Source organism: Carcharodon carcharias, chromosome 20, assembly GCF_017639515.1.
Source record: "Carcharodon carcharias isolate sCarCar2 chromosome 20, sCarCar2.pri, whole genome shotgun sequence".
In the NCBI taxonomy this organism is placed as follows: domain Eukaryota; kingdom Metazoa; phylum Chordata; class Chondrichthyes; order Lamniformes; family Lamnidae; genus Carcharodon; species Carcharodon carcharias.
The window spans coordinates 91,196,008-91,222,535 of NC_054486.1; positions in this window are offsets into that span (position 1 = coordinate 91,196,008).

Sequence of the window (26,528 nt, forward strand, 5' to 3'; positions counted from 1 at the left end):
GAGCTAGTTGACCTCGTGAAAGGACAGTTTCAGCCTAAACCCCCTGTGATCATGCAAAGATTCAAGTTTAATTCTAGCATTGATTGCAACATGCATCGTGAAGTTAAAACAGTTAATGGAGCATTGTGACCTTGGCGATGCTTTAAACGACACGTTGTGAGATTGTTCGGTTTGCGGCATAAACGATGACGCTATTCAGCGCCGTTTGCTTGCAGAATTTGAGACAGACCTGAAGCGCGCCATGGAGATAATGCTAGCAATGGAGAGTGTTGAGAGGGGCTCAGAGGCTATGCAGAGTGTGCAACATGGCGCCGTTTTGCAGCTAAGGCGGGAACCTGCCACTGGATGTGGTACGAAGATCAAGGAGGCCACAGTGAAGCGGGACACGGTCCCCACTGCTAGAAAAATAGAAAGAAATGCTAGAAGCAGCTCACCAGTATCCCAGAAGTTAAAGACTTACCATTGTGGGAAAATCATGCAGCCAAAGTCTGTAGATTGAAAGAGGCAGAATGCCACTACTGCCACAAAAGAGGGCATGATGTTAAACAATGTGGAACTCAATCAAGACAGCAATTCAGACATCAGGTCAAGTTAAATGAAGTGCACAATATAGATGAGCCAGAGGTTGCTGAGGCTGACATTTATACCCTGCACAATCTGAAGGCCAGGAAAACTGAACCAATCACTGTTACACTTTAAAGTAAATGGAAAGCCTACACTAGAGTTAAGAAGCTTTTACATTCGTCATGTCTTCTAGTGCACTATAATCCGTCTATGGAATTGATGCTCACTTGTGATGCATCTCCCTATGGAGAATCACACAAGATGGAGGATGGTTCTGAAAGACCAATAGGATATGTATCCAGAACTCTTTCTGCAGCTGAGAAAGGTTACTCACAAATTGAAAAAGAAGGCTTAACTTTCATATTTGGAGTAAAGAAGTTGCATCAATATTTACACGATCGACACTTCACCATGGTGTCAGATCACAAGCCACTGTTAGGATTGCTTTGTGAAGATAAGGCAATCCCACCAATAGCTTCTGCTAGAATTGTAAGACAGGCTTTAATTTTGTTGGCATATGAGTACACTTTTATGCACCATCCAGGTGTGCATATAGCACTTGCAGGCCCTCTCAGTCGTCTCCCTTTGCCTGATATTATTACACATGTTCCAGAGCTTTAAGAAATGGTACTTGCATTAAACTTCCTGGATTCCTCGCCAGTCTGCACGAGACAGATAAATAATTAGACAGAAATGAAAACAGAAAATTCTAGAAAAACTCAGCAGGTCTGACAACATTTGCGTAGAGAAAAACAGATTTAAAGTTTCGAGTGTGTATGACTCTAAAGCTAAAGAGCTAAATGGAATTAGAAATGAGACTGAATTTATACTGTTGGAGGGGGGTGGAGCAGGTAAAGCAAGATAGAAGGTCAGTAATAGTTGGGGACTACAGAGAGATTGACAAAGATGTCAAAGATTTCTACTTCTCTTTAGCTCTGAAGAAGAGTCATGCAGACTTGAAACATTAACTCTGCTTTTCTCTCCACAGCTGCTGTCAGACTTGTTGAGTTTTTCCAGCATTTTCTGTTTTTATTTAAGACTTTCAGCATCCACAGAATTTTGCTTTTTCAAAGAATTGGATGGATTGGCTGAAGAATTGGCAGATACAGTGTAACTTGGAAGTTATCTACTTTGGTAGGAAAAACAGAATGGCAGAGTATTATTTAAATTGTGATAGATTGGGAAATGTTGATGTACAAAGGGACCTGGGTGTCCTGGTACACCAGTCACTGAAAGCAAGTATGCAGGCGCAGCAAACAGATAGGAAGGCAAATTGTATGTTGGCCTTCATTGCAAGAGGACTTGAGCACGGGAGCCAGCATGTCTTACTGCAGCTGTATAGGGCCTTGGTGAGACCACACCTGGAATAATGTGTGCAGTTTTGGTCTCCTTACCTAAGAAAGGATATACTTGCCATAGAGGGAGTGCAGCGAAGGTTCACCAGACTGATTCCTGGGATGGCAGCATTGCTGTATTAGGAGAGATTAGGCCGACTAGACCTGTATTCACTGGAGTTTAGAAGAATGAGAGGGGATCTCATTGAAACATAAACAATTCTGACAGGGATGGACAGACTGGATGCAGGGATGATATTTCCTGTGGCTGGGGGGTGGGGTCTAGAACAAGGGGTCACAGTCTCAGGATACAGAGTAACTATTTAGGACTGAGATGAGGAGAAACTTTGTCACTCAGAAAGTGATAAACCAATGGAATTCTCTACCATAGAAGGGTGTGGAGGCCAAGTCACTGTATATATTTAAGAAGAAAAAATAGATTTATGGACTCTAAAGGCGTCAAGGAGAATGGGGAGATCTCAGGTGTACGGCGTTGAGATAGAGGATCAGCCATGATCATATTGAATGGCAGACCAGGCTCAAAGGGCTGAATGACCTACTCCTGCTCCTATTTTCTATGTTTCTATGAATCGGGATCCAATTTTAGCAAGAGTCCATGAACAAATATGACAAGGATGGTTAAATGCACAACTTCCTGAAGAATTAAAACCATTCTTTGCACGTTGTCAAGATAGTATCTTTTTATGGGGAGCAAGAGTAGTTATCCCTGTGCGGGGAAAAGAACCATTGTTGGAAGAACTTAATAGTGCACATCCTGGTTTCAAATATGAATATGCTCGCACAAAGTTATATCTGGTGGCCATGTATAGACAATGATATAGAAAAAATGGTGAAACACTGTCTCCAGTGCCAGCAACAGCAGAAGTTTCCCATTTCTGCCCCACTGCATCTGTGAGAGTGGCCTGGATGACCCTGGGTTAGACTACATATAGACTATATAGGTCCATCTCTAGGTCTCATGTTTCAAGTGATTATCGACCCACATTCCAAATGGCTGGATGTGTTTGAAGTGAGATCACCTACTTTGTATGCAACCAAAGATTCATGAACTTAAATGGGACTAAACATGTCAGAACAGCACTGTATCATCCTTCATCTAATGGCTTGGCAGAAAGAGCAGCACAAACCTTTAAAACAGGCATGAAGAAACTATCAGAGGGAACATTAGAAACACAAATTTCAACATTCCTGTTCAGCTACTACATAACTCCTCATGCAACCATTGGTTTAACACCTTCAGAATTGTTAATGAAGCACTGACTTTGTATGAGATTGAGCCTAGAATTCCCTAATTTAGAGGAGAAGGTGGAGAGAAACCGGGAGAGTCAAAAAGTAAATTATGGCGTTCACAGTAAAGGTCGAGGGTTTACTGTGGGAGAGACAGTTTTTGTACAAAATTTGCAGCTGGACCGAGATGGGACCCTGGTACAATTGTCTCTGAAACAGGACCTTCATCTTATCAGATAGAAGTGGAAAACATGATTGTTAGGAAACATGTGGATTACCTCAGAAGTTAAGAAGCCCTTGAACAGCCAGTTAATCCACCTGAAATTAAAGTCAAAACTTCAACACCTGAGATGCCAGATCGACAAAGTATAGACACGCCGGATGTGTCTGCTCAAGTAAATAATTCTGAGCTGCTAGTATCTCGAGGTGCCTCCGAGGCTTCAGTTCCTGTCCAAATTGATCCAATGGAAGTACTTCCAATTGTAGAGTTGTGTCGCTCTACCTGAATCCGAAAACTTCCTCAAGGACTAAATTTATAATGGCATAAACTGTATATAATTGTATATATTATGGGTTAAGATGTTTTGTAAATAAGAGGGTAAAGCAAAGTTAAAGGGAGAGGAATGTAATGATTGTTAGTTAAACCATTTCTCACTGTTATGGGGATCATGTGACTGTATATACCAATCAGCCCTAAGCATGGAGAATCATTAGGGGCAGAGCTTTTCTGTTTTGGTCTTGGAACAAGCATGTCGTCTCTTCTGAAGCCTGTTAAGAAAGTTCACTGTTTCTGATAAGAAACCCGTCCTGCACTCTCCAAGCTTATTACCGTGGGCCATTCGGCTCCTCCAGTCTGCTCCACTATTCAAGTGCATCGTGGGAATTTGAGCAGTAGGGTATTTGGATCATTTTGATGAAAATCCTATTTCCCTTCTCCTGAGCAAAACCCTGATCTCTCTGTCTCAATTTATTGATATGCGTTCACGGTAGAATAAATTTTGCATGGTCACATGAAATCTATCATTAAATATGCAGCTTGCCATTATATTTAATGATAAATCAAATTAGCTCAATCATTTGTGTGCTTGGTACCTATATGAGTTTGCATAAACCTACTCCAGTTCTCTTCAGAGCCAATCTCCTCTGCATTACAAACATATTTTGAGAAGTGATATTGTAGCACTGTATCAACCCACACCAAGTCTTCACAACAGATGCTTTGGGACTCAGTGAATGCTCCAGGCTTATGCTGATAGATGCTGCAGGCATTCTGGATCAACACTTTGTTCTAACCCCTGGTGGATGATTCAGTTTTTTGGACTGACATTGCAGGTTTGACCTGATAGATATTTTAGGCATGGATGATCCTGCTTCCCTCAGCAGGTGCTTTAGAACCTGGGCAATTCTGATTGTGTTTACTGTAGGCAAAGTCAACATTGATTCCTTCTTGGGACAGATTCCACACGTTCCAGTGTGGTTAATGTTGAAGAATTCAGTGTAATGACACCTGATGGCTTGTTTTTCTGTATTTTGACAGCAATATCCATTGGTCTGTGCCAAGTGTGCTCTGGAGGGGATACAGTAATGGCCTGTGCGGTAGATATGCATTTTAAAGAAAGGCAAAATAAAGATGGATGAAAATAAATTAATATCAACTGGCATGGCTAAAATCCTGTCCTGATGATGAGGTCTCAAACATGTAATTATTTCCTCAGGTTTAGGTAAATAGACAGCAAAGCAAACTGGCCTCTGAGAATCAAGTTTTAAGTGAGTTCTTTTCAAGAAAAAATTAATGGTCCCTTCCCCTAAAGCTATGACTTTTACAGATCATGTACAATCTACCCCATCATTAATTCTACCTACTAATTAATACCTTGAGGAAAAGTTTTGTGCAATTTCTTCTTGACCTCCACACATGAAACTCTAGAGTATGCATCCTTATCCATAATTGTGCATGTGTGCGTGTGTGTGTGTGTGTGTGCACGGGTGGATATGTTGTACGTAAGGGACGAATTCCAATGTACCCATACAATACAGGGTCTGTGAGGGATGCCTCTTCCCTTCAGTTACATATTTTTAATTAAAGCTGTATTGCTGTGCTTCTTAGCAACCTATTGTTTTAAGAGCTGGCTTTTACCTTTTCGATCCGCTGGTGGCAAGTGGGGAACAGGAAGCTTCAGCAACACATTTTGCAGTATTTTTTTTAACTCAGACACTGACTTTGCTTCTGTCTTCTGGGGTTCCCAATTAATTAGAGTGAGCAGGAGTGATAATGACCCACAATCAACTGGACTGTTCAAAGAAGTCCTGCTAGGATGAAACTTGAAGCATTGTGCAGCTGTTGAAACTGAGCAAAAGCTGCAGCAATGTGGGCTCATGATGTTGAAAAGCAGCATCAAGCTTCAAAGATGCCTCCTTAGAAACAAAGCTTTTCCCTGTTGACAGGAAGAAGAAGCCTGTTGCAGAGAACAAGAAGATCTGTTTGGAAGTTGCTGAGGAGGTCAAGGGCAGAAGTATGATGCCATGTCCCTCTTAACAGATTTTATTTCTCACACTCATAGGTCTCTTCTTTCTCCCCTTGTAGAAGAAGAGAGCACATGACGCCATGCAGAGACAGAGAGCTGGAGCCATCACCATGGAGACAGCTGGAGAAGTGGAGGCATTGGAGATAATCTGACGCTCAACATGCTTGGCCTTCGGGGATAGAGAGGTAGGGGCTTCCCAGCTGCCCGGTGGCAGAATCAAATGTCGCACAGCCATATGGCACACAACACTCATGTTAACTTGATGTAGACTGCCACAAAAATATAATTATGTGCACAATGATGACTTGACACCCTCTTACTTTGACAGTTCTAATTCACTTATTTCATCTCTCACAGGACCATCAAGTGTCCCGCAAGAAGTGGCGCTGGAGGAGGACATAGACTCTGCAGAGGAGGTTACTCATGCACAATGTTCACTACCTAAGATACACATGGCACAGTGGGACCAGCAAGCCGGGTTGTTGTATTCTCACGTGCTGGGTCACTTATCGGGAGTAAGCAGGAGCAGGTGGTGGAGACAGCGTCCTGAGTCCTTGTCAGAAAGCGTGCAGGACCCTCAAAATTCTGCTCAACCGGCACAGATGCTGAACTTCAGGGACCATCAACAAAGAGGACAACTCTGGAGCTGCAGCAGAAAATGTGTGAGATCTTGTCAGCCTTTCCAGCCACACAAGAGAGACTGGGAGGAGTCCATATCTAATATGAGCGTCATGATGCCTCAGCCTCTTGCGCTGATGTATAGATCCAAGGAAAGAGTGGCTACCTGCATGTAGCATCAGACAAGGGAGTCAACCGAATGAATGCAGGCCCTCAACAGTGGCTTTCTCATTTAGAATTCCACCTTAAGTGGGATTGATGATGAAAAGCAAGCCTTGGCTGTTCAGCATCTCACTGAAGTGCTTTCCAGCTCTTGGATAGCAGGGAAGAGAGTGTTTGCCATTAAAGGACAGTTGAAGAAAGGGGACATGGGATTGGGGACTCTGCTCAAGGTGCTTCCACCTTTGACCCCTTGCAACACCCACCTCATCCCCATTCAGAGCCCCACATACTGCCTCCATGTCCCGATGGCCGAGTCAGAAAAAAATGGTACAAAGGCAAAATTAATGGCTCTTTAATTAAATGCATGTAGTAGTCAGAACAAAATAAATGAATTAATGGCAGAAATAGAGGTTAATGGGTATGATCTTAAAGCCATAACAGAGACATTTTTACAAGGAGGTCAAAGCTGGGAACTAAATATTCAGGGGTATGTGACTTTTTGAAAGCACGGGCAGGAAGGAAAGGGTGGTGGGGTAGCTTTGTTAGTATAGATGAAATAAGTACGATAGCAAGAAATGATCTTGGATCAGAAGATGTGGAATCCATATGGATGGAGGTAAGAAAAAACAAGGGGAAGAAGACACTGGTGGGAGTAGTCCATTGGCCCCCTAACAGTAGCTATGCTGTCAGACAGAGAATAAATCAGGAAATAATGAGGGCATGTAAAAAAGGCAGTATATTAATCATGGGTGACTTTCATTTTCATGTAGATTGGGAAAATCAAATTGGCAGAGGTAGCCACAAGTAAGAATTCATAGAGTGTATTTGGGACACTTTCCTAGAACAATATGTTGTGGATCCAACCAGGGATCAGGCTATTTTGGATCTGGTAATATGTAATAAGGCAGATTTAATAAATGACCTCAGAGCAAAAGACTCTCTAGGAAACAATGACCATAACATGATGGAATTTAGCATTCAGTGTGAGAGTGAGAAACTTAGTTCAGAAACAACGGTGTTAAACTTAAATAAGGATAATTACAAGGGAATGAGGGCAGAGTTGGCTGGAGTGAACTGGGAAAGGTGTTTGGCAGAAAAGACGACTGATGAACAATGGCAGGCATTTAAGAAAATAGTTCATGACTCACAACAAATATATATCCCAGTGAGGAAGAAGAATTGTAGGGAGGGGATAAATCAACCATGGTTAACCAAGAAAGTTAAGGATATTATCAAAGTGAAATAAAAAACATACAATGTGATAAAGATCAGTGGTAAACCAGAGGATTGGGAAAGTTTTAAAATCCAACAAAAGATGGCCAAAAAAATAATAAATAGGGAGAAAATAAACATTGAGAGTAAACTAGCAAGTAATATAAAAATGGACAATAAGAGCTTCTATAAAGATATAAAAAGGAAGAGAGAGTCCAAAGCCAATGTTGGTCCCTTAGAGAATGAGGCTGGGGAAATAATAATGGGGAACCAGGAAATGGCAGAAGCATTGAATAATACTTTGCATCAGTCCTCACGGTATAAGACACTAATAGCATAACAAAAATATTAAATAATCACAGGGCAAAAAGGAGGGGGGAGGAAATAAATACAATAGCTATCACTAGCAAAAAGTACTAGGAAACTATTGGGGCCAAAGGCCGATAAGTCACCTGGACTTAATGGGTTGCATCCTAGGATATTAAAGGAAATAGATGCAGAGATAATGGATGTATTGGTAGTAATCTTCAAAGAATCCTTAGATTCTGGAGAAGTCCCAGAGGATTTGAAAACTGCCAATGTAACACCCTTATTCAAAAATGGAGGGAGACAAAAAAGGGTAACTATAGGCCAGTTAGCTTAACATCTATCATTGAGAAAATGTTGGAGCCTAGTACAAAGGATGCAGAGCAATTAGAAATGTATAATATAATCAAGCAGAGTCAACATGGCTTCATGAAGCAGAAATCATGCCTGACAAACTCATTAGAATTCTTTGAGGAGGTAACAAGCAGAATAGATAAAGGGGAACCAGTAGATGTAATATATTTAGATTTCCAAAAGGCATTCGATAAGGTACCATACATAAAGCTACTTAATAAGATAAGAGTCTATGGTCTTGGGGGTAGTATATTAGCACGGATAGAGAACTGAAAGTTGGGATATGGGGGGCATTTTCAGGATGGCAACCTGTGATTAGTGGAGTACCACAGGGATCAGTGCTGGGGCCACAATTATTTACAATATACATTAATGACTTAGGTGAGGGAAATGAACGTGCTATCACCAAGTTTGCAGATGTCACAAAAATAGTGGGAATGCAAGTGATGAGGATGACACAAAGAGTCTACACAGGTTAAGTGAGTGGGCAAAAACATGGCAGATGGAATATAATGTGATAAAGTGTGAGGTTATGCAATTTGGCAGGAAGAATAGAGGAGCTGAATATTATTTAAATTGAGAAAATCTGCAGCACAGAGGGATTTGGGGGTCCTCGTGCATGAATCCCAAAAAAGCTAGCATACAAGTTCAGCAGGTAGTAGGTAAGGCAAATGGAATGTTGGCCTTTATTTCAAAGGGAATGCAATATAAAAATAGGGAAGTCTTGTTAAAACTATACAAGACACTAGTTAGGCCACAACTAGAATACTGTGAACAGCTTTGGTCCCCTTATCTAAGGAAAGATATACTGGCACTGGAGGCAGTCCACGGAAGGTTCACTAGGTTGATCTTGAGGATGAAGGGATTTTTTTTTTATGAGCAGAGGTTGAGTGAGTTGGGCCTGTACTCATTGGAGTTTAGAAGAATGAGAGGCGACCTTATTGAAACATATAAGGGCTTGACAGGGTAGATGAGAGGTTGTTTCCTCTTGTGGGAGAGTCTAGGACCAGAGGGCATAATCTCAGAGTAAGGGGGTGCCCACTTAAAACAGAGATAAGGAGAAATTTCTTCTCTAAGGGGGCAGTCAGTCTGTTATATTCTTTACAGCAGAGGGCTAGAGGTTGGTTCATTAAGTATATTCAAGGCTGAGATAGATAGACTTTTATAAGTAAAGGAATCATAAGACCATAAAACCATAAGACAAAGGAGCAGAAATTAGGCCATTTGGCCCATTGAGTCTGCTCCGCCTTTCAATCATGGATGATAAGTTTCTCAACCCCATTCTCCCTGTAACCATTTATCCCCTTACCAATCAAGAACCTATCTATCTCGGTTTTAAGTACACTCAATGACCTGGCCTCCACAGCCTTCTATGGCAATGAACTCCATAGATTCACCACTCTCTGGCTAAAGAGGTTTCTCCTCATCTCTGTTTTAAAAGGTCTTCCCTTTAATCTGAAGCTGTGCCCTCGGGTCCTAGTCTCTCCTACTAATGGAAACATCTTCCCCACGTCCACTCTATCCAGGCCTTTCAGTATTCTGTAAGTTTCAATCAGATCCCCCCTCATCCTTCTAAACTCCATCGAGTGTAGACCCAGAGTCCTCAAACGTTCCTTATATGTTACGTCTTTCATTCCTGGGATCGTTCTCGTGAACCTCCTCTGGACCCTCTCCAGGGCCAGCATATCCTTCCTGAGATACGGGGCCCAAAATTGCTCACAATATTCTAAATGTGGTCTGACCAGAGCCTTATAAAGCCGCAGCAGCACATCCCTGCTTTTATATTCTAGCCCTCTCGAAATAAATGCCAACATTGCATTTGCCTTCCTAACTACCGACTCAACCTGCAAGTTAACCTTAAGAGAATCCTGGACTAGGACTCCCAAGTCCCTTTGCACTCCAGATTTCTGAATACTCTCCCCATTTAGAAAATAGTCTATGCCTCTAATCTTCCTACCAAAGTGCATGACCTCACATTTGCCCATGTTGTATTCCATCTGCCACTTCTTTGCCCATTCCCCGAACCTGTCTAAATCCTTCTGCAGCCTCCTTGCCTCCTCAATACTACCTGTCCCTCCACTTATCTTGGTATCATCTGCAAACTTAGCCAGGATGCCCTCAGTTCCTTCATCTAGATCATTAATGTATAAAGTGAAAAATTGTGGTCCCAACACTGACCCCTGCAGAACTCCACTAATCACCGGCCGCCATCCTGAGAAGGACCCCCTTATCCCAACTCTCTGCCTCCTGCCAGACATCCAATCTTCTATCCATGCTAGTACCTTGCCTCTAACACCATGGGCTCTTATCTTTCTGAGCAGCCTCATGTGCGGCACCGTGTCAAAGGCCTTCTGGAAGTCCAAGTAGATAACATCCATTGGCTCTTCTTTGTCTAACTTGCTCGTTACCTCCTCAAAGAATTCTAACGGATTTGTCAGGCATGACCTCCCCTTGACGAAACCATGCTGACTTTGCCCAATTTTACCATGCACTTCCAAGTATTCTGAAATCTCATCCTTAATAATGGACTCTAAAACTTACCAACGACCGAGGTCAGGCTAATTGGCCTTTTGCCTCACTCCCTTCTTAAACAGGGGGGTTACATTAGCGATTTTCCAGTCCTCTGGGACCCTCCCTGACTTGAGTGATTCCTGAAGGATCACCATTAATGCCTCCACTATCTCTTCAGCTATCTCTTTCAGAAATCTGGGGTGTAATCAATCTGGTCCAGGTGATTTATCCACCTTCAGACCTTTCAGTTTTCCTAGCACCTTCTCCTTGGTAATGGCCAACATACTCACGTCTGCCCCCTGACTCTCTTGAACTTTGGGGATGTTACTCGTGTCTTCCACTGTGAAGACCGACGCAAAGTACCTATTCAGTTCCTCCGCCATTTCTTTGTTCCCCACTACTACTTCTCCAGCATCATTTTCCAGTGGCCCAATCTCCACTTTTGCCTCTCTCTTACCCTTCATATATTGAAAAAAACTCTTGCTATCTTCTTTTATATTACTGGCTAGTTTACCCTCATATTTAATCTTCTCCCTCCTTATTTCTTTTTTAGTTGTCCTCTGTTGGTCTTTGTAGGCTTCCCAGTCCCCTGGTTTCCCACTGCTCTTCGCCACATTGTATGCTTTCTCTTTAGCTTTTATGCTGTACCTGACTTCCTTTGTCAGCCATGATTGCCTCATCCTCCCTTTAGTATGCCTCTTCTTCCTAGGGATGAATTTTTGCTGTGTCTCCCAAATTACTCCCAGAAGCCCCTGCCATTGCTGTTCCACTGCCTTTCCTGCTAGACTCATGTCCCAGTCAATTTCTGGCCAGCTCCTCCCTCATGTCTCTGTAGTTGCCTTTATTCAACTGTAATACTGTTACATCTGATTCCAGCTTTTTTTCTCTCAAATTGCAGGATAAATTCTATCATATTATGGTCACTTCCTCCTAAGGGTTCCTTCACCTTAAGCTCCCTTATCAAATCTGCCTCTTTACACATCACTAAATCTAGAATTGCCTGTTCCCTAGTGGGCTCCACCACAAGCTGCTCCAAAAAGCTATCTCGTAGACATTCCACAAATTCCTTTTCTTGGGATCCACTACCAACCTGATTTTCCCAATCTACCTGCATATTGAAATCCCCCATGATCACTGTAACCTTGCCTGTCTTACACGCCTTTTCTATCTCCTGGTATATCTTGTGCCCCACATCCTGACTACTGTTCCGTGGCCTGTACATAACTCCTATTATGGATTTTTTTTACCTTTGAGGTTCCTCAACTCTACCCACACAGATTCTACATCATCTGACCCTATGTCATTTCTTGCTATCAATTTAATTTCATTTCTTATTAACAAAGCAACCCCACCCCCTCTGCCAACCTGCCTATCTTTTTGTTAGGATGTATATCCTTGGATATTTAGCTCCCAGTCCTGAGCCCCTTGCAGCCATGTCTCCGTGATACCCACCACATCATACCTGCCAATTTCAATCTGTACTCATTTACTTATTTCGTATACTGCGTGCATTCAGATATAACACCTTCAGTCCTGTATTTCCCTATCCCCTTTCTCATTGACGTCCCTTTATCTGATGTGCTTGAAGTTAGATTCCTAGCCCTTTCCAAACACTCTATCCTATTTTGTGTTCTGGAGACTTTAATAGCCTCTCCTGGGCTCTCCTTTCTTTTCAGTTTTTTCATAATTTTCCGTGAAATTGAATCCACCCCTCACACGCTAACTTGCTGCTTTGTTTCCCATTAGTCATACTTCTTGGAGTTTTACCCTTCCCTTCCCCCCAGTTTCTAGTTTAAAGTCCTGTTGACCACCGTATTTACCCTTTTCGCTAGAACATTGATCCCAGATCGGTTCAGGTGGAGACCGTCCCAACGGTACCGATCCCTCCTGTTCCAATACTGATGGCAGTGCCCCATGAAATGGAACCCCTCTTTCCTGCACCACTTCTCTAGCCACGTGTTTACTTTCCTTATTCTCGCGTCCCTATGACAATTTGCATGTCGCTCGGGTAGTAATCCGGAGATTATAACCCTTGAGGACCTGTTCTTTAATTTAGTTCCTAGTTCCTGATAATCCCCAAACAGGTCCTCTTTCCCAGTCTTACCTATGTTATTTGTCAAAACGTGGACCACAGCAACTGGATCCTCCCCCTCCCTCTCCAATATCCTATCAAGCCAGTCAGAGATGTCCCTCACCCTGGCACCGGGCAGGCAACATACCATGTGGGACTTTCGATCCTGCTTACAAAGGATGCTATCAATTCCCCTAATTATAGAATCCCCTACAACTACCACTTGTCTTTTTGCTCTCCCCTCTTGAATGGCCTCCTGTTGTCACGGTGCCGTGGTCAGCTGGCTCATCCTCCCTACAGCCCTGTTCCTTATCCACACAGTGAGCAAGTACCTCGTACTTGTTGGACAAGGTCAAGAGCTGAGGCTCCTCTGTTCCTGAACACAGGATCCCTGTACCTGCCTCAGCTGAATCAAGGGTTATGGGAAAAGGCAAGAAAGTGAAGTTGAAGATTATCAGATTAGCCATGATCTTAGTGAATGGTGGAGAATACGCGATGGGCCGAATGGCCTACTTCTGCTCCTATGTCTTATAGGGTAGAATCGGGGGGTGGGTTGTGTGGGGGCAGGTGCCCCCGATTGAGTCCGCACCGCCATTTTACGTGGGCGGGCCAATTAAGGCCCAGCATGAAGCACGCCCATAAGCGCTGTGCGCTCCATGTGCAGGTGGTGGGGTGGGGGGGGTTGGGCAGGTTCCCTGAGTCGGGAGTGCGGTCTTCCATGCATGCAAGCAAAGGAGCGCAAAAATCTCCCTGAGGCACAGAGGTGCCTCAGGGAGATAAGTTTTAAGTTTTAAAAGGTTAATAAAGTGGATAAATAATTTTTATGACAAGTCCCCTCATATGAAACTGTCACGTGCTGGGACATGTGCATTAATTTTAATAAAAATTTGTGTGAAAATTTAAAATCATTCATGAAACCTCATCCTGCCCCTGGATGAGGTTCCATAAAAATGTAAAGTCCGCCTGGGCTCTTCGCCTGCCCGCCAACCTTAAGGTTGGACATGCAGCTCAGGTAATTGCTTAATTGCCTTTTTAAATGGCCTTAATAGGCCTTTCACAGTTCTGCAGGCACGCAGCCAACTTGGCTGCATGCCTGCCGAACTGAAAATCTAAGTGACGCGTGGTGGCGTCGGGACACATGTCTGATGTCACCCTGTGTCATTTTATGCCTTGGCTAGCGGGCCCTGTCCATGCTCGCCAAGACGAAGATTCAGACCGTAGTCTTCTGGTTCTTATAAGGGGATGCAGATGGGTGTTTAAAACAGTGTTAGATTGCTAAGTTCCTGTTCACTTTTTCCACACAATTGCATTTATTTGTTTGCTCCGTTTTCCCCTATTGCCTGCTGCCTGGCAAGTGATTTCCTGCCTTGTGAAGTTTTTAGTACAAGAGTTAACTACAAGGTTAAGCAAAAAGTGATGAATTGTGGATTGTGGGGTTGTTTTCTGCTACGAGTTGAGAGGTCAAGTGGCTTCAAAATTTGGCAACATATTGCCTCAGACTAAGTGAATCATGCATGAAACAGGCTGTCCTAGGCATCATGGACAGCTAGCCCACTTGTCACATCAGGCTTCTCCTGGTATCCTGCTGCTCCTCCTCCTCCGAAGAGGCTGAGTGCTCTGCACCTTCCTCCGCCAGAGCTCAATTTCTCGCTGCTGTGCTATGTTGTCCAAGACTCAGCAGATCATACCATACTGGAAACATTGGGCTGGTATTGAAAGGTATCCCTAGATCTATCCAGGCACCTATATTGCATTTTTAGCATGCCAATTGCTTGCTTTCTCACAGCTCCAGTGGCCATGTGGCTTCTGTTGTACCTTTCCTGAGTATCATTGCTTTGACTGTTCACAAGTGTCATCAGGCATATTTTCAGAGGGTAGCTCTTATCTCCAGGGAGCCATTCACTAACCTTGCTTTGCAAGGGAGGCTTGATGCTTTGGAATGCAAACATGGCAGCTCGCTGGGTATCTTGCAAAGGCATGTTTGATGATCTTTCCTTTGGTTGCAGACAAGCTGAACATTGATGGAGTGGAAGCTTTTATAGGTGATGAAGATTTGAGGGGCATATGGATTGTAGCTGATGGCTCTCTGGACCTGTGGGAAGCCAGGTAGAGTGGCAGAGTTGACTACCTGCTCATTCTGTCTGGCCTCATCAGCTGAGAAGAGCAAATAGTTCCCAGCCCTGGTAAACATGAATTGGTCACTTTTGAGGTGCATTCATAGGCAACAGATTGCAAGATTCTACCAAATGTCACCTGCTGATCCCGGGAGTGAAAAAAATTAAGGGTTGTGGTGGCTTTGACAGCCACTGGAAATGTGTGCCCACCTGGTCTACTTTGCAGGAGGTCGCAAATCTCTGTATACACAGGGTGCAAATTTCTTTGCCTCCTGAGGAACTGGGCATGTCCAGGGAAGTTGATCCCTTGTCTGTAGATCCTATGTTGGTGGCATTGTCTCCTACAAACTGCAGCTCCGTGCTCAGCCGCTGTCTACTGAAGAGTGGCTGGAGGTTGAGGAGAAGGAAGCTACTTGTGCTGTTCCTAATGGTGCAGCTCCTGTTGCTCATCTTCTTCCTCACCTGAGGTCTAAGGTAAAGCCACATAAGTGGCTCCCTTGTTGAACTGAAGGGTGACAGCAGCAAAGTGCAGCTCAAACACATTAAACTCCAAATTAGTAAAAATGACTGCCGAAGTAGTGGAAATCAACTCCAAAGCAGCGAAAGCACACTGTGAGAAATGAATGCTTTTAAAATATATTTTGGGGGAATATTGTGTTATTCTATGGAAAAGTCTGTGTGTGTGTGCGTGTGTGTGTGTCTTGTGTATGTGTGTGTGCGTATGTGTCTGTGTCTTGTGTATGTATGTGTGTGTGTGTGTGTGTGTGTGTGTGGCGTGAATTTTTCAGTTGGTGGGAACGGGCTGGAGTGGTTACAGAGCCAGCCACCTCCTGCGATTGGCTCTGCACCGCCATTTTACACAGGCGGGCCAATTAAGGCCCATCCACCCTAAGATGCGAGCGGTAGCGTGTGCAGAGGGATGAGGGAGACTCAGGACCAGCGCTCTTTCATGCATGTGAAACGGCGCACTAACCTCCCTGAGGCACAGAGCTGCCTCAGGGATATTGAAGCACTATTGAAATAAGTAAGTGAATGGAAAACATAATTAATTAAATATGTCCCCTCATGCGACTGTGTCACATGAGATGGGACATGTTTTTATATTTCAAAAAGCTTTTTTATTTGATTCATAAAAGCTTTAGGAAACCTCATCCCGCTCATGGATGAAGTTTCCTAAAAAACATAAAGGCCACTTGGTCTTTTGGCCTGCCCGCCGACCTTAAGGTTGGACAGGCAGCGCAAACAATGACACTAATTAATTTGTTAAGGGCCTTAATAGGCCTATCAGTTATCGGCAGGTATGCAGCCAACACTGGTGCGGGCACGCTGAATGAAACATCGTGTGACAGCGCAATGATGTCGGGATGCATGCCATCATCGCGCATCATTTTATGCGTCAGCATGTGGGGCCAGACCCCACAAGCCGACTGAAAAATTCAGGCCTGTGTGTGTGTGTGTGTGTGTGATTTAATTAAGCTAGGCAGTGATTAATAGGAGGGGGGTTTAAAAAATGAAATGGATAGAGGTGTTAGGTTGAGCTACGTTTAAATGAATTGGGTCTAATATTTTCATTTTTAGATATGTTGAGAGTTTGTTTGAACATCAAAGAGGAGTCACAGGTAACAAAAAACATGTTTGCATCTTGCAGGACTTCCATAGGTCAACAGTAGTGGGGATATGAGATCTTATTGACCCGAAAGCAAAGAGAAGATAAAGGCATGAAAGATTTTATATTTGGAATGGTTTGATTTTCAAAGAGTTGTGAGAATAATAGAACCTGAGATTAAAGGGAAAAAAAGAACTGTAGAATTGCTATATGCACTGCTGAAGTAGCAGTTGGAACTGAGCTGGGAGCTGTTAGCTCTGGGCTAGGAGGAGATAACAGTTTGAATCAACTGTCCAGTCAAGCCAGAAAAGTATTGGGCTGCAAAAGGCAGTTTTGTCCTTAAGTTTGGTTTTCCTCAGCAGAGTGGAAATGAATTAGAGGTCATGTGGTCTGCCTTTATTGAAGTTACAGCAGTTTGCCTTGGGTAACATTACTCAATTTTGTATAGTTAAATATCTATAAGGGAATGTTACCTGGAAGTTGTTTACTTGTGGGTCTGGCCACGTGGAGAGTTTTTTTTGGGGGGGGAATGTTTTGTAAGATTAACCTTAATTGTGTAACTGTAATCTTATTTGCTGAAGTTTTCTTTTATTCTTGTTAATAATACTTTTACTTTAAATTTTTAAAATCCCATAATTTTTCTGGACCTCTTTCTGTTGAGATTGGTTTGTCTGCTTCTCATTTTCAGAATATATATATATAAAAAAGAGGTATGGCCCATGAGCCAAGTTTTCCACTGGGATTTGGTTAGTGCCGCATTAACATTGGCTGTGGTCATAACAATACTCTCTTGTGAGCAACAGCCTTTCACCTCAGCAAGGAAGCATGTTTGAGGTCTCAGCATTTATAGTATTTCATAGGGACATAGGAATAGATGTAGGGCCATTTAGCCCTTTGAGCCTGTTCTGCCATTCAATGAAAGCATGGCTGATCTGTGACATCACTCCGCCTTAGCCCCACATCCCGGAACAACTTATTAACCTAAGTTTTAAAATCTACACTTGATCAATTGCCTTTTGCAGGAGGGAGTTCCGATTGTTTCCTATTCTTTGTGTGTGGAAGTGTTTTCTAATTTCAACCCTGAAAATTTTGGCTCCACTTTTTTGACCACACCCCCTAGCCTAACCACCTGAGCTGTTCTCCTTAATACCTTGAAAACTCCAGTCAAATCACACTTTAACCATATAAATTCCAGGAAATATAATCTTAATATGTAACTTCCTCTCATAATTGAATCTTTGGAATCCAGGTATTATTCTGGTAAATTTATGCTGAGCTCCTTCCAAGGCCAATGTATCCTTCCTAAGGTGTTGAGGCCGGAACTACTCACACTACCTCCAGATGTGGTCTGATGAAGTATAACTTCTGCCCCTTCTATTCTAGTCCCTTAGATATAAAGATCAGTATTCCATTCACATGTCTGAGCATTTTATGTAACTCTTCATGATAGCTTCATGATCTAAGCGCGGCCAATCCTAAGCCTCTTGCCTGTCACGTGTTCAACCCCTTAAATCCAGCTGCCTTCTCACGTTGATTTCCCTGGTCAGTCCTATATGCAGCCAGGGAAATCTGTGCACACTCACAGTTAATGTTCAAATCTTGAGCAAAAACTGCTCTTAGTGGAGCATTTTGCTTCTGGTAATTGCCAAGCTAGCTGTCCCATGGAGATTGTCTAAATGCAGCAGATTGCAGTGAAGTTAAAGGCAGAAGTTGGTGGGTTACTGCCAACTTCCTGACATGCCAGCAGTTTTAGCCCTGCTATGATCCTTGGCCAGATCCCCAAGTTGTTGGTGAGACCTAGTTTGGGACCAATAACATTTTCTTTAAAGTGGACAAAGTTTGAGATTCAAGGCACTTGTTCAGCGAAAAAACCCACAAGGTTCCCTGGGTTTTAAACAAATAAAAATCAACTTTACTATCCAAAGGGCAGAATCGTCCCTGATTTGCACTAAGTGCGGTAGCGGGTGGGAAGAACGACATTTTACCTGCCAGCCACAAGGGCTGCTTCTCGCACCTTATTGTCCCAAATCCGCCGCATTAATTCTGCATTCCCGGAAAACACAACGTTTCCATGGTGGGCCCTTCCTCATTCGCCCGCCATGCTATCACTTCTCCGCTTCATCACACCGGGTGCCAAATTTAAAGTGCAGTTGCATGCACACCTCTCAGCGCTTCCAGCCCACGACTGCTGCACAGATGACAGGATGGCCCCGAAAGGTAAAAGAACTGCAGCCCCCAGGTTTAGTGACATGTCCCTCGAGCACTTTTTGGATGCCGTGGCGGCTCGCTGTGATGTCTTCTACCCCTGCTCTGACCGCAGGAGGGGCAGCTAAATTACCACTGCGGCTTGATGGCAGTGGTGATCAGTGCCAATGCTGCACAGGGGAGATTGGCCTTCCAATACAGACAGAGGATGAATGTTCTCTTCTGTGCTGCCAGGGTAAGGCAACCAACTCATCATTCAAGCCACACATGCTCAAGCCCATCATATATGCACTAGCAACTCACTCACTGCCAGCTCAAGGGACATCACCACCCATTCTCACACACACATCCTCACATTTCCACCTGGCCTCATCTACTCTGGAGACTGCCTCCTCAGCCTTCACCATCTTGAGGTCACTTGCATAGATCAACTTGTGCACCCATGCAAACCCTGAGATTCCCTCATTTTCCCAGTACAGCCCTCACCCTGCAGCCTCTTCCTGTGCCTGTGCCCAATTCTTCCCCTTCCCCAAGCAACTCCAGCCCTGCAGCCATACAAAGCCACCCAGCCTTGTGGCTGGTCTGGTCGATAGAGACCTGCCCGTGAGTCCCCCTAAAAGTGAATTGGTGCTGTCTGCAAAGCCTTGGACTGAAGACTGTGAGTTCTGCCTGAAGCAAGGTAGGCAAACAAACTTCGAACTCCCCAAGCGAAGTGCAGTGCACCAGGTGCATGTCGCTTCTGTGCTGTTGTGAAACACATCGTACCATCACACTGATGTGGGCAGACAATCAAGCATGGGGATATGAGTACAGCTGGCTAGCCTTATAGTGAGATGCAGATGTGTTGCAATGAGGTTCCCAATGTCTAATGGAGGGAGACGCGACCGGCCATTGACAGGCTGAGCAGACAATCGCTAACTGGTTTCACAATGTCATGAAACCAATTTTTGGCCTTCTCATCAATAAACGCCAAATGCGACCAAAACAGGTTCCACGGATATCTCAACAACCCACTGAGATGTCAGTAACACTGTGAGGCAACCAATCTCACTGAAACCATGACTCTCCCAAGGGATCCCAACCTTCACCTTTGAAGATCTCGCCTGGAATTCTCTCCAAAAGTTGCTCTAACTCGGCCGGCTTCAACAACAGCCCACCTTGCAGGGATTCAATCCCATCTCTCAAGATTCTATTCTACTGGATTCCAAGTACTCACTTGGGCACAACTCACAAGCATAAATTCAGATCTTCAGCTGTGCCAAGCGGAATACTACAGCTCCACAGGAGTACCTTTGCCCAAATGGCTTGCAGCGTCGAGTCACTCACCTTCTGCTGTCTACTTAGATCTTTAGGGCTTCTCTGGGCCCTTTTCACGTACCAAATATGGACAGCATTAACATTTCTCCACCTCGCAGGGTTTCAATCTTGTCTCCCAAAGATTCTGTTCCCCTGGATTCCCAAGTACACACCCAAGCACTAAATTACAGACACAGTTTCGGATCTTTGGCTGCGCTGAGCAGAACATTACTCCTCTGAAAGAGTACCTTTGCCCCAACAGCCCACAACACGGAGACACCAACCTTCAGTTGCCTTATTCATTTAGAATCTGCTTCCTGCAGCCCTTATCCTGTTTGGAGCATATTTCTCTGCTGATCTCTTTCTCTTTAACTGGAACCTATTTCTGTCCACTGCCTCTGTCCCTTATCTAGGACTTCCCTGTCCCTGTCCACTCCCCCTTTTTTGGACCTGTCTCCTGCCTGGGACACTAGTCTCCCATGGTGCTTTGCTCCCGGTCGCCTGACTTTGGTTTTTATGCCTTTTTTTTCACTTGATGCACATGCACACTGGGCTGGTCCTATGCCTGAAGAAGCTAAAGATGTAGAACACTGAATAATGCCCGTGCAGCCCACACCTGACCTGTGAACGCGCTGTAAGGCTGAGGTTTGTCACACTCAACATTAAGGTAGGTTTGAGTTTCATAACAGCTCTTTTATCTAGTCATCTGCTCACAAACTCATTCGCTTTGTCCAGTTAAAATCTTCCCCATGTTACTTTGATCTTACTGACCACAAGTAGTTAGGGAAGTGTCGTGCTACATCTATTATCTCTGACTATGCAGCTGAAGCTGTTAGTGAACTTGTTTGCACCAGGTATGAGTATCACCCTGGATGAACCCTCCAGTGTTAGTCAAGACAATTTTAATGAACCTTATAATTTGTAGTGGAGATGTATTTAATACGTTTGGCCCTGAGGGTTCTCTTCCAGGAAAGTATCCTGTGTGCGTCTTCCACTTTCTTGCCATATGTTTCTCCTAAGTGTTACCCCAGCTGGAAGTGAAAGTGAGGCAGTTGGGTTTCAGACTTGGAGCTGGTCCTGTGCTGCCATGCCAAGTTACTTGAGCCTATATGCTCACCAACACATCTGTAATCAATTCAGAAAGCTTCAGATGTAACATTTCTCTGACAATCATCTCTACCTGAATCATCTTTAAGCCCCTCAGCAATGTGCAGCATCGAGATTAATGAATGCCCATGTAATGGCTGTCTCGATCTGATTTTCCAAAATGATAGGTAGCTTGCTGTAGATTGGAGCCTACGGTCTGCGTAGATCCAGTCACAACAATGGTTGTTGTTGCTTTGCTAATGTTTTCCTTGGTAATTGGGGACTCTTGCTCAGGACCATGTGGCCACACACTCTATTGTAGTCTGAAACTCAGTCAGGCAGGACTGCACAAATACAGATTGTGGGGTCCTCTATGGTATTCAGTGAACAATTGCTTAGAACACCCTGAAGTGTGTATGAAGTGCTGATACAGTTGGATGCAGGTCCTCTGAAGTCTGTATTCCTAGGATCAGCAGCAGAAGGAACCCTCAAACTGGCTCTCCAGTTGCATGTAGAATGATATTGTGCTACATCGCACTGAAATGTAGTGATGTATGAAGCAGTGAATGTATAACTGAATAAGGAGATAAAGGCTGAAAAGCACAGGATGCCAGGCCCACAGTCGGAGAGGCCTAAAATTCCAGTTCCCTCCATTCCCTCTGCTTCCATGCCCATAATATCAATGGTAATATCCAATATTCAAAGGTTGCAGTTTTGGTAACATGGGGCTGAATTTGACATTGATGGGATTGGTGCACGCCTGACCTGATTGAGCGTGAAATTGCGTGAGCTGACGTTGGGTGATTGTCCCCACATCATCGAGCACTTGCGCGATATTTCGCTTAGCGGATACACGCAAAAGTCAGAAGCGTGCCCGCCGGAATTAAGAGGGCAATTAAGCCCATTAACAGGGCAGTTGTCTTCTATTTTTCATTGCTCGTCCAACCTCATGGTAGGCGGATGGGCAAATCGGCCAGGCGGCCTTAACTTTTTTCATGAAACCTCATCCAAGTGCAGGATGAGGTTTCCGCAATGAAACAAAATTAAAGTGCTGCCCTCTATATTTTCAGGTGCCTGATTGTATTGCTCGGACATTTTTTTCTGATTTTTAAAACTTTATTGGAACATTTTTGGGCCTGCAGCTCCCTGAGGCAGCTCTCTGCCTTCAGGGAGCTTTCTGTTATCGCTCACCCGAGCTCGCGCTCACATTGACGTCATAGCCCACCCTGGTCCTGCCCCCACCTGGCAGCGCTGAGCTTTTCAGCACGTGCTTCATGCTGGTTGGTCATTACTTGACCAGCCGGCGTGAAAACACGGCTGGTGGCTGATTTGCAGTTGGCGGTCCATTTCCTGGCCAATCCCGGGCCTGTAGATTGTGCATGTCGACCGAGCTAAAACTTCAGGCTATGATTGCCTATTCACTATTGCTCACAAGTGGCCAAAGTCCAAATAATCAAGCTTTCAAATTGAGGTTAGATTTGATATTACTACAAGTTCTGCTAATTTGTGGTGAACTTGAAATGGGGAAGGAAATTGGTGGATCCAAATTCCACCTCACATTGTCCCCAGCTCATCGGCAGACCACCCCCTTTGCACTCAGACTCCAATATTTTGGGATAAGGGTGGACATATTTATGGATCCAGACCAAGAAGAGGCCAAGAAGCCCATACATGTTCACCGTCCTCCAGCGATTTCAGCCCTGTGCACCAACCATCATCAAGAAAATCAATCTCGTTAAAAATACTGCTGCTTAGTTTATTGTTTTTCTAAGGACTGACACTGTTTTGCAAACACAAAACCTGTGTGTTGGTGAAAAAAATTATTTCAATTGTATGGTTTTTCCTTAGCATTTGTATAAACTCAAATCCTAAATCTGCTTTCTGCTCATGTATGTTTGTCACTTAGGGCGTTGGTTATAGAACACATTAACTTCCAAAGCTACTTTTTTTCCCATACAAAGCTAAGATATACAAAACTCCCCTGTGGCTATACATGGAAAGTCCATTAATGGTTTGTCATCATTCCAGCTTTAAGTCCTGTTACTTTTATAGTAGAGATGGGGCACACCTGCATAAATGGGAGTTAGCCTTCCTGGTGAGTCACATATCATGTATCACGACAGAAATAACCTGGGGAATTACTTCATACTGACAGGCTTCAAAACAAGGGTGACCTGTCATGCAGCCTTGGACATTTCAAAAACCTTAGCTTTAACGTCAATGTAAACATCTGCAGTTTGTTAGCAGCATATTCATAGGATTCAGCAATTGGTAAGAATAATGCTAGTGAGTCATGCACTGGGGAAGTCAAAGGTTTAAACGTCCATATACTACGCCGAGCAATAGAAAGGCATAAATCATATCTAGGTCTAGCATTCTTGGCAGACACAAAGATATTACAGGATATCATGGGACATTGTTAAGGGAAAATACATCAACAGGTCCTCATGTACAAATGGTTTTGAGTTCCATGGCTAGTGCTGCATTGCATTGAAGAGGAAACACGGCTGTTGGCAGCTGATTGTTAAATAGGCATATTTAAATCCCAGAAATTAATTGGAATGCATTCCTAACATCACTGAATGGGCCGTTCTAATTGTCTGGATGCATTCTTGCTTTTTATGATAAGAATATTATTGAATGTATAGGTATTTGCCGTGATAAAAATACCTTCCAAAGCATAATTGGTTAGAGCTGAAGAAATATATTTCAGCATGCCTCCTACCTATTTAAGAGAGACACAAGAACGGGCATAGCAAAGTTGTAGCACATTTGGGATTTGCTGTCTCTTCAATGAGATTGAGGTTGTTCAAACTGGAAAGATTATGAATCTGCTTATGGGATTTCTATGGGTAAAAGGGTAAAAAAAACCCCTTTGGATATTCAGTGTATTTTGGAAGATGTTAGTTTATTTATAGCCCTAGTAATATTTAAATTATCTAATAACTTCAATTAGGTGATTTAAATAGCATTGCAAAATCAGTTCTAAAAAAAATTTCTTTGAATAATTTAAATTAAATTGCTTGCATTAGGAAGAGTAGGTTGTAGAGTGTAAATTCAGCAGTCACCTGCTCCCAGTGTGAGCCCATGCTAGAATGGAGTATAGATCAAAGAGTGAGGTTTACAATGTTGTAGGTCTATCTTCAGTGCATAATCCATTTGAGTGCAGCTCTATTTTAGGAGAGCAAGGTTGAAGAACTTTTGAAGTGGATTAACCTAGCCCCTTTTTGGGACTATTCCACATCAGGTGCACTCCTCGGATGATCACTCTCACTTAAGGTTGAGAAAGACACTGAAGTGGGTCTGAAGAATTTATCTAACTCTTCCTGAAAGAAAGGAACCACTGGACAATATTACCATGCTCCAGATAGCTTTTTTTATCAAGTTATTTAGCTAGGTTATAACAGCCCAGATATTATAAGGGCCTGGGCATTTCTCCTCAACAATATACCTTGCCACTGAAGAGTATACGGGGATTGGTTCTTACGTTTGGATACAGAAGACTGTATGAGATAATATGTTTTCTAAATTATATAAAAATTTATTAAAGAACTGAACATGCAATTCAATTTTGATGATAATCACAACACTGATAGTTCCATGAAAATAAAGTGTAATCTTGTTTCTAATAGAGGATCTAAGTCTTATTAATGTTACAGAGAGATATTTAAGGTGTCCATCAATACTTAAAGTAGCATTCACCTTAAATCCCCAAGTAGAACACTACCGAGTCTAACAACACTTCTACCCCAATTAGGGGGAAAGGTATCATCAGTACACTACAGCAGCTGCGCCTTTACCTTGAGAGGCACTGGGGTGAATCCAATGAATTTAAAATTCCCACTGTGTGATTCTAATATTTATACTAGAAAAGAACTGAATCAGCAAGAAGCATGTTGAGTACTCATGCTGGACAACATCCTTTGTTTTGACCAACATCCTTCATTTTAGTCAACGTCCTTCAAGCAAACAGGACTCTGAGAGGTGCAGATAGCGGTCACTACAATTTGTTTCCAGGATTCAGTTGACAAGTTATTTACAACCATCCTTAAGTTTATCCATTGTTAGATTGCAGTATTTTACAATTTATCAATGCCTTACTAAGGTGATGTAGAGGCCAGTTTCTGTTTTTTTTCAGAACTGCCTTGTGTCAGAGGATATATCATATCCTATATTACAAGATGTTGGTGTACTTGAGCACAAAATTATGCCCAGGCGTGTTTATAAACTTTTAAAACTTGTCTAGCAGATAAACTTTACTTTTAATTTTTAATCCCTACTTCAAAGGAGAATCACTGCTTTAATTGTATAACTCCGTATTTATATCTGGAGTCCCTTATAACTCAGTATTTATAGCTGCATTCCTTCACATTTTGAGGTGGGTTGTTGATCTTATCGGGCATATTAAGGTCCGCTCGTGAATACAATTTGAATATTCATGTTTTTCATTATGTGCAAGAGTATTATGATTTTCAGGAGTGGGGCTTTTGGGATTGCAGGAGCTTTTGGATGGCTGCTGCTCTCATATCAAGACAGCTATTATTTTGGTTCTAGCAAATCTCTCAGGTCAGCCATAGCAGGTGGGATATAAATGGGGCCAAAACCGTGCCCTTTGATGAAGGTAGTTAGGATGTTCTTTGTTACCTTCACATTGTCTGTAAATCATAAGCCATGATAGCCCAACTGCTCCAGTCTTGATTGACCTACTTCCTAATCACCCTGTTCTCTCCTGGTTCACCCTTCCTTTGCTTGACCGCCTCCTCTCCCAATCATTTCCTCCACCCTCTTTAAGATTCTTTTAAGACCCACCTATTGTCCACAGCCATGGTCCTAAATTATTCACTGGCAAGCAGCCTAGGAATGCCAACAGGTATCTGTACTTTGTGGACCTGATGGTAATGAGATCTCTGACCGAATATCAGATGTGTCTTAGGCCTGTTTGTTCCGGAGTACTGATCATTTCTCTGCCATGTACAGTCCAGTATACATGAACAAATTTCTGAACCAGTGTGGATTTTCCTATTTACTTCCTTTCACATCAGCATCAGCCAGTTTGCCTGAAATGGTTCTACATTTCCAGTTTGCACATGTCAATGGGTTGTACTGTGCTGTAGACTCATCATCACTAGACAACAAGTTGAGAAAGCTGCCTAAACTTCACACACAGCCGCTGCAGATGATTGGGAGACTTTAATCCCATTGTCTCTCCTGGATTAAAACTCAAATCATAGGAATATGAGTTCAATAGGCTTCACAGCCCTTCATGATTCCGTGCCACTGAGTCCTTGTTGATAATTATCTTTTTCAAGGAATCAT